The sequence below is a fragment of the Solanum lycopersicum genome, chromosome 9, assembly GCF_036512215.1.
Source record: "Solanum lycopersicum chromosome 9, SLM_r2.1".
Lineage (NCBI taxonomy): Eukaryota > Viridiplantae > Streptophyta > Magnoliopsida > Solanales > Solanaceae > Solanum > Solanum lycopersicum.
The window spans coordinates 54,634,516-54,650,811 of record NC_090808.1 but is presented as its reverse complement, the minus strand read 5'-3'; the positions used below and the strand labels follow the sequence as shown (position 1 = coordinate 54,650,811).

Here is a 16,296-nt window from a genome sequence, read left to right as displayed (position 1 = left end):
CGTCATATTATGTTGTTAATTTGTTCTCCAAATGATCAGCTTTCGGACTTGCATGTGGGGCTACATAAGTGTCCCCATATTGTTTTAGAAAATAATCTTTCCGTTTGTGTATAACCTTTGAAAATCCCCCACAACCTGATAAGTTTTATTTTAGGATTGAGTTAGATTCAATAATCATGTTTTTAATATGCTATTGGAGTTGTTAGTCTTCATTTTTATGTTGAACTCCGGCCTATACACTGTTGTTCATGTCGCAGATGTTTGAATCAAAAGAGAGAGGATTATTCTTTCTCCTCATATGGTCCTTTTCATTCTTGCCTTATGACATCCATTGCTAAAAAATACAAATTTCAAACGCGCTGTCCTCATTATATTCCAACCAAGTTAATTATTTTAATTCTTCTTTCTATATTATTTTTACTTTTGCAGGTTACATGGGTTGAACATGTTCAAGTATATGAAAAATATCAGGTTAATCATATCTTTAGAGATTTGTTGTGTGATCGTGAAGCATACGGAGCTAAAAGATGGATTGTTACACTTCAAAGGATGCGTGAGAGATTTAATTTTAACATGGGTTCAACATACCCCAACAGGCATGATTCCAAAGGAGGTTTGATTTTATATTCCCTTTATTTATTTACTACTTTTTTGAATTTTAATTTATACGGTGAGAAAAGAATAAATTGTAATTTTTTCATCAATTCAAGACAGCTTTACTTAAAAACTTAAAAATCTTGAAGGGTTCCAGATCCATCTCTTTTCTTTGTTTATATGTTTGAAATGTGACCTTTTAAAATTTTTTAATCTTTGAGGTATATACATAATACGTATTTTAACCACGTTGACCAGCGAATTTTTTTTGTTTTAATGGGCTCGGAAAATGATCACTCTTTCAATTTCGAAAATCATTTTTATTAACAATTTTCTCATATTTTTAATTTGAAACATCTCCCTTTCAAACTTTTCGTATTTCCTTAAGGGGTGTGTTTGGTATGATTTAAGCAATTAAAAAATTGTTTATTTTTTGATGTTTATTGATTGGCCAAGAAAATATTTTATAGAGAAAATAAATTCCAATCAAAGGAACAGGAAAAATGACCAGTTCTCTCATTTTCCGTGTAAAATCATTTTTCTCTACTATCATCTCAATTTTGAGTATTATATCACCGCTTTAACGACACCCAAATATTATTATTATCTTTAACATGTAGAAATATTATCAAAATACTTTCCAATATGTTAATATTTTTTTATCAATCTTCAATAGATGTTTTTTTTTTTAGAAAATATATTTAGTAATTTCAAAATAAAATATGAAAATAAAAATAAATTTCCTAAAAAAATTATGTTCCAAAAAACAAAAGAGACACACTTATCTTGTTTCTTTATCAATATTGTTTTAATTACTTACCTAATATTTTATTTCTATTTTAGTATTACATGTTGTATCCTTTATATCCTTATGTATTTGTTTTTCATAGATGAATTTGGATATACTTTACTTGAATGAGGATCTATCAAAAACAATCCCTCTACCTTTCCAAGATATGACCAACCTTTGCAGATGTCACTTGTGGAATTATAGTAGATATATATGTTATTGTAATATTTAAATTTCATTTGACTTTCAGAGTTTCATGATCCAGAAGGGATAAAAAATACGATACAAGTATCTCAAAGGATGGTTAAGAAGTTTTTTGAAATTCTAAACATGACAGACAACTATGGAGATTTTTCAATCTCACCACAGTTAAACCGTGGAGAAAGGATTTCAATAGTAAAAAATGAAGAAACTAAACAACCAAAAGGCTTTATTGCCATTGTAAGTACTTCTCTATGGCTTCCTCTTTCATTCCAAGATGTCTTCAGTTTCTTCAATGATTACAAGACAAGAAATCAGGTATGTGTCGAACCTCTTTATAATAATGTCAATTGTTTAGAATTTTTTTCATGTTTTTATAGCGAAATGTTATTATAGATAACCTGTTTCCGAATAAAACTTTAATTCTACATTGAATTGGCCGAGGGTATTTCAAGAATCGTCTCTCTCATTCACGATATAAGTGTAAAATTTGTGTATATTCTACCCTCTATAGGATCCACATTGTGAGATTACAAATAATATATTGTTGTTAAAGTATATAATAGGTAAAAAATTGTTATAGGGAATGATTGTCATAAAAAAGGAATGATCGTATATATCTTTGCATTGATGTTCAATTTTTAATGCAATGACCCAAATATCTAAGAAAAGAAGTAATTTTTACATTTTCAATCCTAAAATATCTTGTTAATCGAATGACCCCTAAAAATACGCATATAGAAATTTACTTTTCAATTCATGTATTGATTTTTATGTACAACTCTCAATTATTTCAATAAATATCATAATGTTAACATTAAAATATAATTAGTTCAGTGTTAAGGATTTTTTTAAAACAATTAGTTAAAGTCTGGAATATGATTGATTTGTTAATATTATGTTCCCTAGTTACTAGAGTGTGCATATGTCATCTCGGTTCGTTTGATATATTATAGGTTATGTTTATTGGTTTTTAAATATGCTAAACTAAAATTAAACCAATAAGATATCTTTAATCGATTTTGGTCCTTAAAAGTTCAATTTTCAGTGTAACCAATAAGAATGATTTTAAAATATATGACATTTCTCCAATAATTTGATGCGTTAAAATAATAATGTAATTGTACAAATACTGATAAAATAGAAACAATAATAACTAACATATTAAAATTATACAAGTGTTACACACACAGTAATTAAGAGGACTAAGATTCTTATTTTAGGTTTAGACGTTTTATATAATGTGAAATTATGAACTCAAAGTCACTATGAAGTGTAAATGGAAGGCTAAAGGGTAAAAATAATAAGTAGTGTAGTAGCATTAATCTATAATATTTATGTATGGTAAAGTTGTAAATTACTATAGTCTTGATGAGTTAATAGTTTACCCTATAACCCAATATTTAAAAAAAAATAGCAAACTACTAAGTCGATAATTATATATATATATATATATATATATATATATATCCATAATATCATTAAAATCCATTAATCTAATAGCTATAAACCAATAGCACTTTTTTCGATTCGATTTATTGGTCGATTTTATTTTTTCAAGCCCCTACATATTATATTATCTATATGTTTTGCTAGTCTTGGCATTGATTGTACATATATTGTTTGAAATACGTGATCTCAAATAATACTCATCCCACAAAATAATTTTTTGTCAATTAAATTATGATATTGTTTATCATTTGATTTTTTTAGTGGGATATTTTGACCGGTGGAAATAATGTGATTGAATTCGATTGAGTACTAACAGGAACTTTTCCAGGAAACAACATTACAATTATTCAGGTATTTGTCATATTTATTTATTTATAATTAGCTATTTCTGCCTAAATTATCATGCAATAATGACATTTTTCAAGAATCAAATAATATTACGTATGACTGGATTTATCTTTTTTCTCATGCAAAAATACAAAAATTTCTAAACTTGTATCTTTTTTTTCCTTTTGACTTTTTGTTCTTTAATTATTGAATCAAAAGGAATTTTCTACGATCCAATTTTACTTTTGACTCGTAATGAATTAAGAATTACAACACACACACACAAAAGACTAACATTCTCATGTTTAATTGATATACATTGATCATAGCTTAGCTATTTATAGCAAGTTGTTGTTTGTCTCATTTCTATATTTATAATTTCACTTTGCTTTTTGGGTGATCCAATAATTATGTTTAACTATCTTTTAGGTGAACTTATAATGCTAAATATATTTCACTATGAATAAGAACAAGACTTAGCTATGAAATTCCTCATAAATCTGTTGTTAAATGACCTATAGCCATATAGGTAACAAGATTACTTATAATCCTTTTATAATTCATTATTAAATAGGATTAGATGTGAATTTTTTATTGTTTAGAAACATAACTTATCATCACTTATTCTTTTATAGTATTTACCCTAATATTTCTTAGTTATTGTAATGCATAAACAGCCTTATAATATGCATAAGGAAATGTTAGTGCTTGAAGAGACGAGTATTGATGAAATGGGAGCATTTTTTGTCTATGCACCCATAGATTTACGAGCAATCAATTCAATTGTCAATGGAGGTGATGCAACGAAAGTTCTCATTTTACCCTTTGGTATCATCATAAGTCCCGACGGTCGTCTCTCCTCGAATAGAAACAGCACTGCAAATGCACAAAATGGTTCAATTTTGATAGTGACATTTCAAAAAATGATTTGTGGTAATAATAATCCAACCTCCAGGCAGCAAAAAATGGAGGTAGTAGGTTCTGTTTATGGTGTTTTGAGCGCCACAATTTTAAGAATCAAAGAAGCATTGGGTTGCTCTGATTTGTGATTGTTTAATTTCATTTTGTCTGTTTGTTTTGAAGATTTTAAAACTAAGACAATTGATGGTTTTGAAGGATGATGTGTTCCCTTTTTTGTGACTTTTAAAATCTCAAGACTGTGAGATATGTTTTGCTGCAATCATATTTTATATTAATACACTTATTTGAGACTTCTTATTTGTTTGATTTTCTCTAATAATTGTTTTTGTTCTTTGTCATGTTACAATGTCATGCCTTCCTGATTTTAAAGTGTGGGATTAATATATATATACTGTATCCATATGTGGATGGAATTATATGTTGTGAACACGGATAGCCCAGCCGCTAGCCATGTTGTTGGGCTTAGGGCTAAACGATGAAAAGGCTCAAAAATTAAACATCAAACAATATATTTACTTGAGATCTAGGTGAGTTTTTGTCCTGAGCACCAATCTGTACTTGTTTGCTTACTTTCTTCTTGGCTACACCTCACATGACAACGTCTAGTTATAGGTGGTGATGGAAGGATCGGATCGGAAGGAACACACTTGTAGCCGCATTGACATACTTCAGACAAGCCTATGTCTCCTCAATTTCTCTTATGTACCAACTCGTTTTGCCTCTATGATCTATAGGTTGTTGTTCCTCTATGTTTGAGTATAGTAGGCACACTAGTATTAATGTCTACCTGTGTCCTTAGTATTAAAAAGGCAACAAAAAAATCAGCTACTTGGTTTCCTCCTATGTAGCGGTGAGTGATTTGGATTCCAACCCTCTCTTGTAGTTAATAATGTGTCAACAATTTGCTTAAGATTCAGGTAGAAAGTGTGTTCCTTTGTCACCATGTTGGTTGTGCATTGAGTCATGTCCTGAGTATGTCCATTGAAAAAACACTGTTTTACTCCAAACTAAGCTGCAATAGCTTCAACACCTTTTTGGTTATGAATCATGTCCAGCCCAATATAGATACTAATGCCATACAAGTCGTTATTGATATGACAAGAGTTATTAGGATGAGAACGAACAATAGGATCAGGTTAATTTGGAATCTGGGCTAAGTAATAGTAAAGAAGCGGTTCCATAAAAAAGGATAGTGATATGTGATTTTGAGATTATGCAAATTTTTGAGAAACATGTTGTCCTCTCATCCCCTTTCTATGAGTTCTGCTTCTTATCGCTTTCTTCTACTTGTGTTCTTCAATTTCTATTTTTGTTCTTAAATTTCTTTGTAATTCCAATTACAAGTTAGTGAAATACATTTGTCGGTTGTTTCAAAACAAACACAATTCAAATTCAAACGACCTACAATGAAGCGTCAAAAGTTAGATATTATCATATATACCAAGTCCACTCAAAAAATAAAGGCTTGTTGTGCGATACAATAACAAGGATGAGTCCATAATTGGATAAAACTTTAAAGTCACAAACAAACCAGAGAACCATTCCTAAGAACTTATAATTCTGTTACATGGGCATAGTGATGTAATTTCATTGCTTTAGAGATGTATTCCTAACCCCTGCTTCATTAGACAAAGACATAAATAATGTCACACTCCGAGTCTACACCTTGGGCGGGACTGGCACTCGAGAACCATTGCTGGCCCCAAGGGAACCCTTGGTCTGACTTACTTACTCAGCTGAAGACTTAAACTCAACAAAGATAAGTTCATTGAATAACTTAAAAAAATAATATATTAGCCAAAATGGTAACTCAAGTCTTAAACTCTATAACTGAAATTAATAAGACTAAACAACTAATATTATCTTTCTATGAAGACTCTAAAAATAACTAAGATTGATGTTGGGACAAGCCCCACAGCATCCTAGTGAAAGTAAAACTAATACTGAAAGCAATGAAATGGATCTTGCGGAATACAAAGAGGCTCACCAACTAACTCTGAACAACTTATTGGATGTCGATCCTAGCTACCTATATCTGCATCATAATACGATGCATTAAAACTGGAATTAGTACATTGAATGTACGAGTATGCGAGTTTGAATGCTAACATATAAACATAGGCTTGAATGGAAATTTGAACAACTTACTTGGGTAAAATCAACTCTACAAGACAGAACTCATTATAGAGGAATTTAAAACAAGTGCAATATCAAGAAAAGTTAGTTAAAACATGATATTATTTAAATATGTATGCAAAGATACAATATAACTCTTAGATGTATGTGTGTATATAAAATACAATTAAATTATGTAACAGTTTCTTTAATCGACAACAATCAGATAAGAGCTATTGTGATGATACATCATTTTACCTCATGCTTCCAGGTCCTTTTTATACCTTGCCATTAGTATAGAACCTAACTACTAAGTATATCCACTCGTGTATGCTAAAAAGCACTAAAGGAATCATATTAAAAGTATTGACCCTTTTCTACCCATGATGGCTAGATGGTTTATGGGGGCTGTGAGTTGTCTGAACTCTTCCTCATATCGGTGCTCAATACTACTCCAAAAAAATATAATATTAGCTCTTATGTTTAGAAACATACTTCTTTATATGATTTGAGATTATTTCTCAAAAAATTAGCTCAAAGACTACGTTAGAAATCAATGTTTCCTCTCTTTCTTCATTTATAAAGCGATTACTCTTCTCTGAAAACTAGCCCAAAGGCTCTTTGGAAATCTCAGTTTCCATTCTTATTTAAATGTGAACATTTTTAATCCTTTTGGAATATTTAGTCCCCGTATACTTTCGAAGAAATGAACTTCAAATTTGAACTCTTTGCTTAACTTATCGTGAACTTTAAGTTTTAAAACAAAGTTGAAACATTTGTAAAAGAACTTTGAAATCTTGGATAAACTTTTCTTGACTTTACTTTACTTTTAGATCATCTACAAAGAGAAAGAACGACAACAACAAGAACAAGGAGAAGCTCAAATTTGTTGCATCAAGTTTTGCATGTAGTATTTAAGGTGACAGTTGTCTTATTGATAGTGGTTGTACAAACCACATGACTAGTGATGAAAAGCTTTTCGAAAGACTTGATAAAACAACAACATCAAGAGTCAGGATTGGAAATGGAGAATACTTCCCTACAAAAGGAAAGTGGACTGTAGCTATTGAGATTATATAGGCACAAAATTTGTTTCTGAAGTTCTATTTAATTCTGATCTTGATAAAAATTTATTAAATGTTTGACGGTTACTTGAAAATGGGTTCAAATTACTTTTTGAAGATAAGGTGTGTCTGATCATTTATCCAAGTGGTGAGGAACCATTTATATTAAAATGCAGGGAAAAAGTTTTTCTTTAAATCTAATGGATGAAGAACAAATGGAATCCAACTAAGTCTGGTGTTGGAGAAACATGGCAAAAACAGTTGGGTAACTTTCACCACAGGGTGCTTTTGTATATGCAAAAAAAGGGTTGGCAAACGGTTTACCTTCACTTGAACAAAAACTCCCATGTTGCGAGGCATGTCAACTTGGTATGCAGACGAGATCGCCATTCCCAAAATAAACTTGGAGAGCGACTGAAAATTGCAGCTGATTCATATATATCTTGGAGGCCCCCAAAGAACTCTATCATTGAAAGGAAACAGGTACTACAGGATTTCTGTTGATGATATAACAAGGATGTTAGATATACTTCTTAAGATTAAAATCGGAGGTTGCTGACGTTTTTTTGAAAATTAAAAGCCTTGGTAAAAATCAAAGCGGCTGAAAACTACAAGTGCTCAGATCAGATAATGGGACTTACTCCACATCAGATCAGTTTAAAAACTTTTGTAAAGTTTCTGGAATAGAGCATCAACTCACTACTCCATATACTCCTCAGAAAAATGGAGTAAGTGCAAGGAATACTACGACCGTCAAGGAGATACCAAGGTGTATGTTGCATGAGAAAGAGCTTCCGAAGGAGTTATGGGAAGAGGCAGCTAATCTCAATATTTTTTGTTGCTTATGTTTTTCTCACAGACCTTAGCTGAAAATGGATAAACTTGACAAGAAGGTAGAACCTAGAATTTCATTGGCTATAGCTTTGCAGTAAAAAGCTTACAGAATTTTCCGATCTGAAAATGGAAAATTTTTGGTATACAGAGATGTGAATTTTTTATAACAAAAGCAACCGGATTAGGATGGAGAAAAATAAGAATTAAAAGCTAATGAATTGCACAATTTTGAGGAACGAGTTGATCATCCTCCTGTTCGAGGAACTAGATCACTTTCAAGTATCTATCAAAGATGAAATGTAGTCGTATTTGAACTAGCTGGATATGCAAAAGCTGATAGGATGGTTGATGTATCTTACAACAACAAGACCACATATATTGTATCATCTAAGTGTTCTATCCTGATTCTTGAATTCTTCTAGTGAATTGCATATACAAGCTGCAAAAAGAGTACTCAGATATATCACAGGCCCAATGGACTATGATATGAAAAGTACTTCAGGGTACGGTTTTATTTTTGGTGCTGGATACCTTTCTTGTTGTTCCAAAAAAAAAGATTGTTGCTCAATCAATTGCAGCAGCAGAATTCATTGCTGCTACAGCACCAGGCAATCAAGCTTTATGGATAAAGAAAATCTTATGCGATCTTTGGTTGGAAAAGAAGGAACGCACTAAAATATGTATGGGAAACAAAGTTGCCTCTGCTATTTCTCACAATCTAATTTTTCATAGAAAGACCATACATATTAATGTGACTCTATACTTTCTAAGAGAATTGCAAGGGACGGTTTAGCGAATCTGGTATATTGCAGAACGAAAGAGCAGCTGACTGATATTTTTACAAAAACTCTTCCGGCAAGCAAATTTGAGTTATTCGGAAAGGGACATGGAACTTTCGGCTCTTGATGCAAGGAGAAGTGTTGAAATCTACCTCTTGAGTTATTAATTGATGTTGAATTGGCATGATTACATGGCTGATGATGTCTTTTCAATTTTCTAAATATAAATATTTTTGTTTTAGTTTTTTAGTTTTTAGTTTCCTAGTCTTTAGGCATGTTGAGTTGTTGATAGACTTAGTGCCTAGTTTTTTTCCAGTTACTGAATTATGTACTACAAAATGTTAGGAGGTACTTCTATTTAAACAATTGTTCTTTCAACTTAATATTATGTCTCTCTTTTCTTCTTTTATTGTATGTTTTTTCTTTAGCTGATAACACCAACAATTTCCTTGTACAACAACACGGATTTCTTGAGGTCTGATTAGTCTACTCTGTTTTAAAAAGTTATGAGTTGAATCCATGTGAATTATTTCTCTTCCCATATCCCGCACCCAGGGGCGGATACATGTGCAATCTAGGGGGCTCACTCGAACCCCCTACGTCGAAAAATTAAACTATATATGTAAGGTCAATTTCTGGTTTTATGTGTATATTCATCAAAATGAACCCCTAAATATTAAAGAGAAGGATCGCGTAATGAATAAGGGGTTCAAGTTTCGCCTGGAATTGCCGAGTTTGATTCTCACTATGAGCATATTTTTTCCACCTTTTTTTTACTTTAAAAAGGTTGTGACGTTTTGGGCCCAGATTCCAAACAAATGAAAAGGCTTCATTGGATCAATGTGAAGCTTTATCCTTTTTTTTTACTATTCTCTTTTCTCAATTTGTCTTTGTTTAAATTTATTAGTCACATTCTTTGTAATTTTTTCCTTTATTCTTCAACTAGGTAGTCTACCTGCATTCATAAGAAATCTTTCTAAACTTGTGTAACGACCTGTTTAGTCGTTTTGAGCAGCAGATTTTATTTCTGGCAAAACTGGCTGAGACGACAGAACCCACGACGGACTGTCATGGGCACGACGGACCGTCGAGGGGGTCTCATTCCAAAACACTTCAAATTCTGAAATGTGGTTACTGAAATCGAATCTCTGAACTTCGTGATGGAATGGCACAACGGACCGTCACAGGCGTGACGGGCCATCACTGATCCTTCAGTAAATTTCAGTCTCTGAACTCTATGACGACTCAGCAGGACGGACCGTCGCACGCACGACGGCCCGTCACAGACTGCGTAATCCCAGGCTGGGTCCGATCTCTTTAAATGTTTTAAGGGACGTTTCGGACTATTCCTGCTTATAATTATAAAGTTGGTGGTTGAATATTAATAATCCAATTTCTTGAGGGTTAAAGAAGATAACCTTAAATTAATTGGTGGGTTATTTTGTCATCTTTTATACTTAAGTATATTTTAATTAGGGTAAAAGAAAGAGGGTTGGAATAAGAAAAATAGAAAGAACAAGAGAGAGAGAATCGATCAAGAGAGAGAGGAACAAAGAGGATAACAAAGCTTTGGGGCAATTGCTTGCCTGATCACGAATCTTCGGTGGAGGTAGGTTATGGTTTTTATACTATTCATAGTTAACTCTTAATATCGAATGATATGTGTTGGGTTGTATTGTAAAGTCTTCTATATGCTTAATTGTATGCTTGCATGAATGTGATTATATGATTGTGATGAAATAAGCATGATGAAGCTATTGAATCCCAAATCTTGAAAAACCCTTGTTAATGATGATGCTTTTGTATAAAAGAAGGCTTGATGAACTAAAGTATTGAGATTGATGATGCCTTGGTATAAAAGAAGGCTTGATGAACTAAAGTAATGAGATTGATGATGCCTTGGTATAAAAGAAGGCTTGATGAATTCATAAAATGAGATTAGCGGATCGGGTGTCACGAATCGACACGTAGAATTAGGGGATCGGGTGTCACGAACTGACACGTAGAATTAGGGGATCGGGTGTCACGAACCGACACGTAGAATTAGGGGATCTGGTGTCACGAACCGACACGTAGAATTAGGGAATCGGGTGTCACGAACTGACACGTAGAACTAGGGGATCGGAGTGTCACGTTTCGACACATAGTAGTAGGGGAGCGGAGTGTCACGTACCGACACAAGAATAAAGGTGATGAATCTTGAAAGATGTTAATATACTCAATCTAATGAACCTAATTCCCAAATGAGTATGGTATTGAGGCTTGAGTCCTCATGTGTGAACTTGGCGGTACTTATTAACGATTATAGTACTTGTTGTTGGTACATGTTGAGTAATGTTGTTGGTTTTATATTATTACTTGATATATATTATTTTCTATTTTGAGTTGGCCGATGATACCTACTTAGTACTTGTGTTTTGTACTGACCCCTACTTGTATGTTTCTTTCTTTGTTATATGTGGAGTGCAGCAAACATACCGCCGTCTTCAACTCAACCGCAACTCTAGCCAGTCTTCATTACTCCGGATTTCAGGGTGAGCTAATGCTTCTAGCTTGGACTGGATCTTTCTCGTCATGTCTTGATGCCTTGAAGTTCCGGCATGGACTAGCTTTTTATTTATTCTAGCTTTCTAGATACTCTTAGCTTTAGTAATTTGAGGATAGATGTTCTTGTGATGATGACTTCCAGATTTTGGGGAATAATAGTTGTTGAGTTTTTAGAAGTTTATTGAATTGATTTTCATTAATAAGTTTAAGTCTTCCGCATTGTATTTTGTTCATTATGTTTAAAATGTTGGGGTTTAGATTGGTTGGTTCGCTCACATAGTAGGATAAGTATGGGTGCCAGTCGCTGCCTGATTTGGGTCGTGACAAACATCATATCAGAGCATTAGGTTCGTTGGTCTTATCATACAAGAACGAGTCTAGTAGAATCTTAAGGAACGGTAGGGGGACGCCTTTACATTTCTTTGAGAGGCTATAAGACTTCAGGAAAATTCCATTCTTTCTTTCTTTATTTCGTGCTATTACTTGGATCCAATTTGTATCTAGGTGATACAAATTGGTATCTGACCATCTTCACTCTATTTCGCAGATGGTTAGAACTAGAGAAACAATCGCGCCAACATCAACATCGGCAAGACAAGATGCAACTGAGCCAGCCACTAAGACTGTAGCTCAGAGAGGAGCAGTAGCAAGAGGCCGCGGTAGAGGTCGCGGGAGGACATCCTCTAGAGGAAGAGGATGAACGCCTGGCCCATCTGGTACTAGGGCGGTGACTCCTCCACCGACTCAGGAAGTGGTAAGAGAGGGTGAGGAAGGGGAGAATGAACAAGTACAGAATGAGGAATTACCACCCCAACCTACCCCAGAGATGATCAATCAGGTTCTTGCTTATCTTAGCGGGTTATCCGATCAAGGCCAGACACCTCCAGTGTTTTTTGCACGAGCACCTGAGGTTACGGAGGTACAACATGCGGATACTGTGGCTCTCCGCATGGATGCCTCATTGGAAATAGGCATGTTTCCTTGTCTGACTACAGGGCCTGTAATGACATATGATCAGCATGAACTTTTCAGTAAGTTCTTGAAATTGAAACCTCCAATCTTCAAGGGTGCTGAATCTGAGGATGCTTATGATTTTCTGGTTGACTGTTATGAGCTACTACACAAGATGTGTATAGTAGAACGGTTTGGTGTGGAGATTGTGACTTATCAGTTTCAAGGGAACGCCAAAATGTGGTGGCGGTCACATGTTGAGTGTCAACCAACAGAGGCGCCACCTATGACTTGGACATCATTCTCTAGCTTATTTATGGAGAAGTATATCCCCCGGACTTTGAGGGATAGGAAAAGAGATGAGTTCTTGAGCCTAGAGCAAAGTAGGATGTCGGTTACTGCATATGAGGCTAAGTTGCGTGCATTATCCAGGTATGCCACCCAACTTTGTTTCAGTCCACAAGAGCGGATTCGCCGTTTTGTGAAGGGGTTGAGGTCAGAATTGCGGATTTCAGCCTTACAGGTAGCGGCTACGGCAAAATCCTTTCAAAAAGTGGTAGACTTCATGATAGAGGTGGAAGGAGTAAAGCCAGATGACTTCACCATGGCATCGACATCAAAAAGGTTTCGAAAGGGATGTGAGTTTAATGGTTCTTACTCTAGAGGACAGGGTTCAGGAGGTTACTCAGTCCGACCAATTCAGTCTTCACTACAGACTGTAGTTGGGGGTCCACCTCAGACCGGTCAACACTTCTCTGAGAGACCTATGCTTGACCCTAGAGAGTGTTATAGATGTGGGGAAACTGGACATATTAGGAGGAATTGTCCAAAACAGAGTTATAGACCCCTAATAGCTAGTGGTAGAGGTGGTCATGGTAGAGGCCGTTATTCTGGAGGACGTGGTGGCCGAGGTAATGGTGGTCACCAAAACGGACGGGTGACGGACAAATGGGAACTACAGTGCAACATGGTAGGGGCAATGGGCAGAAAGGTGATAGTGCCCATTGTTACGCTTTCCCTGGGCGGTTTGAAGCGGAGACATCAGATGCTGTTATCACAGGTAATCTTTTGGTTTGTGATTGTATGGCTTCTGTATTATTTGACCCTGGCTCTACATTTTCATATGTATCTTCCGCATTTGCTAATGGTCTTAATTTAAATTGTGAATTGCTTGACGTACCCATTCGTGTTTCTACTCCGGTGGGTGAGTCTGTGATAGTTGAAAAAGTGTATAGGTCTTGTCTTGTGACTTTTGTGGGGAGCAATACTTATGTAGACTTGGTTATCTTAGAAATTGTTGATTTTGATGTAATTCTGGGTATAACTTGGCTTTCTCCGAATTTTGCGATCTTGGATTGTAATGCTAAAACTTTGATGTTAGCCCAGCCTGGGACAGATCCGTTAGTGTGGGAGGGTGACTACACTTCCAATCCGGTTCATATTGTTGACACCCAATTTTGACCCGCGTCGGTGTAAATTAATTATCGAGCTTCGTGAATTTTTCAAATTATTTAAATTAATTAGTTTTATAATTTTGCTAAAATATAACGATATAATGTTTACATAGTTGTGTATATAGACGGTATGTCTTGTGTATATTCGAAAATTATCCCAAAATATTTCGATTTTGATAATCATTCCATCTTAGTTTAAAATCATGAGTCACTATTTTTAAAATTTTATTACTAGGTAAGTAAGCTCGTTAATAAATTTACGCCAAATTCGTCTTACTTTAAATCAATTGACCATTCATTAAACCTAACTCTTTTTCATTAGAACCATTTTGGGTCTTCTCCCGACTTACCAACCCAATTCTGAGGCCCAATCCTTCCTATTCAAGCCCACTTCAGCTTTTAAAAAGAACAAACCCAATTCCCAGGCCCAACCTCCTTTAATTTAACCCACATCCCTTTGACCCGCCCCGAATCCAGCTCTCCTACCCGACCCGTCTTCCCTTTCTTCTTCCCCTCTTCCCCCACGATCCCAGTAGCCCCCACGCGCCCCTCCCCTCCTTCTTTCCCTCTCCTCCCCCGTGTCACCTCACACGACCTCTCCCACGCGAACCCTTCCTCTCCTCGTCTCTCTCATCACGCGTGGTGGGGAAGTAGCAACGGACACCTGCTGTCCTGTTGCTCTGTCGCGCGGCTCTGCAAAGCGCAAGACGACACAACTCGTCCTTGCTCGTTGGGAGATGAAGACACGTCGCCCGCCTAGTACCACGAATCAATCTCGTCCCTCCATCTCCCTTTCCGTTTGAATCGTCCCCTTGGATAAGATTTCGAAATTCAAATTCGAAATGGGCCTCCAATCATCTGCTAGCCCTCTCCCTGAAGAACCCAAAAGGATTCTCTCTATTTAAACCCCACCTTTCTCAAAAACAGGGGACGTTTTTAAGGTTACGGAAAATTTTGGAGAGTTTTGGGAGTTTCTGGTTGGATTTTTGATTGGGAGTTTCTGGTTAGATTTTTCGGGGTTGGGATTTTTCGGAAATAGAATTGGAACACAAAAGGGGTTAGCGATTTTAAGTTGGGATTTTTCAGAAATTTTGGAGCAAAGAGGCTTTGTTCTTTTTTTTTATTCTTGAAGAATAAAGGGCGTGCGAGAAATTGAAAAGAAGTCGAGAGATCGCCGTTAAGTCACAGTGCGCTCGACTGCCGGTTTCCGTTTGGACGCCTTCGTTGTGGTTCGAGGGTGGTTTCTGTGGTTGAAGCTCGCCATTTCCTTGCTCGACAACGTTCCCTTCGCTGCTCCATAACAGGTATACTTTCCATTTTCTTTTATCAATTTTCTTTATGAAGTCCGAATCATGGTTCGTGTTGCTGTGATATGAGACGTCACACCCTGTTTGTTGGCTTTGTTCTGTAAGGTGTCTTGCGTAATGTTTTGTTTTTTTTCTCCGTCTTCTTGTTCGTTGTTGTTTTTTATGCTCGCTCGCTCATGTTGTCATCCGATTGTCGCGAGTTCGTTATGGGTTATCTCCTTAGCATAGGATTTCGTTGCTCGACAGAACACAAATCTTGATTTAAATCTTGTTCAAGTCTGTCTTTCTCTTCCTCTCATAAGTTTTCTTAGGCAGTTGTAATGTATTTCCTTTGGATTGGTCGGAAGCCTGAATGGTGTGGAAGTCATGTTGTGTTACTGAATGTTCGTTTGGATGCAATTGCTTTTCTCTTCCCCCATCTTAGATCCCATGGTGTCGTTGCCACACATTCTCCCTAGATATGGGACACTCTCCTTCTTAGCGTGCATATGTTTGTTCTACATAGTTATTTAGTTTTCTTTTCCATTTTTCGTGATTGACATGTTCTCATGTATATTTACAAAGCATGAATTCTCTTTTTTGTGTTATAGTCGTGAAGTTTGAAGTGTTAATGCATTTTGTTGATCCTTAAAGACATGCCTAAAGTTTCATAAAAGAGATAGCAAGCCTTACAAATTTTGTCCATTGCTTGGTTTTGTTCAACAAGTGTAACTTGGCGCTATACATGTTCCTTTCTTACTCTGCTTGTCATGTCTCATATGGCATTTTATTGGCATCAATTATAATGGTCTGCTTCTTTTCTTAATTAGCATTGGCTTCTTTATTATTATATTTGCTTGAGCAAAGTGTTAAGTCTCATTTACTTTGATTACTGTCAACTTAATAAGCCAACTATTGCATCCATATCATATTTATTTTATCAAAATGAATTGTTTCAATTGTGCACGAGTTGTTTATTTT

The 16,296-nt window shown here is 35.3% G+C and overlaps 1 long non-coding RNA gene across 1 annotated transcript; it reads left to right on the top strand.

Moving 5' to 3' along the window:
• Nucleotides 1-1,638: 1,638 nt before the first annotated feature.
• LOC138338324 (uncharacterized) lies at nucleotides 1,639-4,203 on the top strand. Its single transcript, XR_011211770.1, has 3 exons — nucleotides 1,639-1,903; nucleotides 3,299-3,388; nucleotides 4,042-4,203. It is a non-coding gene; the product is annotated as an uncharacterized lncRNA (long non-coding RNA).
• The last annotated feature ends 12,093 nt before the right edge of the window (nucleotides 4,204-16,296 follow it).